General features: G+C 39.0%; 1 non-coding gene across 1 annotated transcript; it reads left to right on the forward strand.

The window, feature by feature from the left end:
- The first annotated feature begins 2,062 nt into the window (after positions 1-2,062).
- On the forward strand, positions 2,063-2,135 carry trnar-ucg (transfer RNA arginine (anticodon UCG)). Its single transcript has one exon. It is a non-coding gene; the product is annotated as a tRNA-Arg (tRNA).
- Positions 2,136-3,594: the final 1,459 nt, after the last annotated feature.

A 3,594-nucleotide genomic window follows, 5' to 3' on the forward strand; every position in this document is an offset into this window, starting at 1 on the left:
GCCATTGTTGTAAAGGTGTTCTATTTGTTGAATGCACATATTTTATGAAGACACAACATGTCATAACGCTGTTATATTAGAGGTCATTTTAACCCATTTAATATTTAATGACTGTGAAATGATTTTCGTCAATTTGCTTTTGCTTTGTGAGCACCTTACCACGGTGAAGAGGGTTGCTTGTCCGGATGATTCAAGTAGCCAAGTTGGCAGGGGATTTATGCCCCTAACAGGGTCACCAATGACAAACAAGTCCTAGGTGAGGGAGCAGAAAAAGCATGACTGTCAGACCCCTACGACAAATAAAAAGAATTGGGCAGCAGTTTCCCTTGCAATGGACTGAGGCCCCATCCGAGAGCCTGGAGGTCGGGCTCGTTGGCGAGCACCTGGTGTCCAAGCCTGCACACATAGTGTCGAGCCGGACACAGCCCAAAACGGTGATGTGGGTAACGTAATTAAAATGAAAATCGTCGATATTAACATTTAAAAAGCCGCCTACCAGTATATGTCAAATCAAGCACTTTCGGTCATCCTATCACCAGGGGGCAAACGCAAGGTTAAGACATCATTAAGCTTAAGAAATAGCAAGCGAGCAAATCCTGCAAGAGCGTCCACACCTTGGTTTATGCTTGACGCGCTCCGCGAGTTTGACGCGGCTTCACGCGTCAAAATTACGTCTTTTCGGCAACCATGCCACTTCGTGCGGTGTTCGCGCTGGTCAGATTTTCCGCAACACATACCTTCTGGTATTTCTTTACTGTGTGGAAGCGCCGGGCAGAAAACATGTCGGGCCGACTGTTGCTTATTGGTGGTCACCGCTGAATGCCGGCGAGCAAGTACACAGAGGGGAAGAGTCTGATTTAAATAAAAAAAAAAGCTCGAATGAATTTTGATCGCTTGAATCTACTAGCCGGTGTGATTCCACACATCGTGTTTCACGCATCAAGAGTTGGACGCGATGACAACGCTGAAGTTGGTTTCACTGGCGTGCCATATGGTGATCATGTTTACCACATGATTGCATGCCAAAAGCCTCTGCCTTTCTCAGCCCCTAGTATACTGTACTAACTGTCAATTGAGACCCATTTTGGAAAATCTGTTATGCAAAAATTTGAATAAATTGGGCTTGAAATGACCAAAAATGACATTTTGACTGCTAAGTCAAACGTTTTTTAAGGCTGTTGTAGTTGTTCTTACAGGTCTGCCAAAATTATTACTTACTTTATTTCAGTTTGTTATTATTATTTTTAATAATCAAGCCTTGATTATACAGTATATACTGCTTGTTAAAAACAAGTGCGATAGACATGTTTGACCAAACATGATGAATAATCGTGATTAATCGTGATCAGAATATTGACCCAAATATTCATGATTATCATGTTGGCCATAATCGTGCAGAGTGTGTGCTCACATCGCGTTATATGTTGTGCTATGTTTTGAGGGGTAACATGTTATATATGTTGTTTGATGTTCATCTTCCTGTAAAACTATTCATTTTTACGTGCATACACTTTACATTAGTAGCATTTTTTAACCTCTCTTTGATGTCATTGCCGCACAAGAGCGTGGGAAGCCGACATGGAGAATGTTACTGCACTTGCTGTAAAGTTGGACTGGTGTTCAAAGCAAAATGAGACGTCACTGTTTGGCGACTCTTCATTGATAATGTAGTTGTGCGAGTCCCTGTCATGGATATTGAGGCTGCAAACAACAACAGGAATTAGGTCCACATTAGTTGACTGGATGCTCAAAGGCCTTTCTCACATTCAGACTCTCAATGGCTAGCGCAACATAGCCGCTGCAATTTAAAAAAAAAAAAAAAAAAAACTTTATACGGTTGATTGAACAACTCCCGTTTTTTAACCCCTCATAGTTCACATTTAACAAGTCATTATTGTTAGCTTGCATGCGTTTGGTTTACGAATGTTTGACTACATATCGTAGTTTGCCACGATACGTGTGTCTATCCTTTCGACACACGCGAATAAGAGCTACCTAAACTGTCATCGCAGTACAATTTCATACACTACTTAAAGTACTTTATAGCATCAATGAGTCGCGTGACCGCGTGGCCTAATGGATAAGGCGTCTGACTTCGGATCAGAAGATTGAGGGTTCGAGTCCCTTCGTGGTCGAGTTTTTTTTGTTTGTTTGTTTTTTGTTTTACATGCTCAATAAAGACCAAACTAGAATCCGCTTGAATACTCGTCCATGCAGCGTAATAGCTCCTCATCGTGACTGTACCCAATCCATTGCGGTTTGGTCCGTCTCGCGAGAAGAAACTTGTCTTTTAACGGAGCGGCTCCAAAGCCGTCCGACACCTTAATATTTCACGTACCTAAATCACTCAGCATTCGAAATGACCTTTAATACGCAAGTAATCGAAGTCACCAAACGAGTAGATAAGACAACTATTGTCTTGTCTTATTTAATATTTTGTGATATTGTGACTATCTGGGAGTCAATACAAACCAAAACAAGTTATTTATGTTATTTGTGGCTATTTATGATGTTAGGGGTTAGCGGTTAAGTGTATAAAGGTTTTCAAAACATTATTTCTACAACCTATTTTGCCAAAGATAAGGTAGAATGGATTGCTTGAGAAAAGACGGAAGAAAAAAAAACTCGTGTCAAATCCAAATGAGGGTGAGGTTTGATTTTCAGGAATTTTGTCTGAAGATTGCATGCTGTCTCTATGTAGCACACACCGATGAATTCTGCGATAATTTTATTTTCATTTTTGGGAATACAGTACCGTACATCAACTGATTTGGAATGTCTGGGCAGAAGTTTAGCGACATCTAGTGGTTAACAAAGTCAATTACAGAATATAAAAACGTGTGTTGACACTTTTTTTGCACGTTATTGAAAAATATTGTGGATTTTTTAATATGACATTTTTTTCCCAGTAGTTTCTAAATTTTAAACTGTCCCTTTTAATTACCGATACAAACAGAGAGAGTGGAGGAATTTTGACCGTTTACATGATATATTGTGAGTGCGAATATGTGTTCACTTTTGTATGCCCTGCAATTGGTTGGCTACCAGCACACAGTGTACCCCACCCACTGCCCGAAGATACACGGCGTAGAAAATAGATGGATGCAAACTATCAACTTTTAGTCTACATTTGATTGCAATTAATACATGTTGAATCTGACGGTCATTAATAGCTTTAATGCTAAATTCGAATTAAACGCTATATTCAAATTAGTAGACTATATTTGGGGCTTTATTGTGATTAAAAGTTTCTTAGTCGGACTTGATGACATATGTAACGTAGACTGATAACACGGAAAAAAATCAATATATTGAAATAATAATTCAAACAAGTATTTTTGTTCAGATACAACATTCACTTCGACTCTACAGGGGTAAATAAAGAATACAAAAAAGAAAAAAATAAATATAGATGAGAAATAAAAATAATGATAAAACCGTTCATAGACATTCGTTTTTATTGGGGGGGTCACATTGAACAAGAATGACAGTGGGAAACAAAATACTACATTGGCCAATAAAAGGTCCATCGCACCCATACAAAATGTACAGTACTGTATTACTAATAAGGGAGATTGTGTAGTGAATACGAAT

The sequence above is a fragment of the Hippichthys cyanospilos genome, chromosome 17, assembly GCF_059441005.1.
Source record: "Hippichthys cyanospilos isolate Australia breed blue-spotted pipefish chromosome 17, RoL_Hcya_1.0, whole genome shotgun sequence".
NCBI classification, from domain to species: domain Eukaryota; kingdom Metazoa; phylum Chordata; class Actinopteri; order Syngnathiformes; family Syngnathidae; genus Hippichthys; species Hippichthys cyanospilos.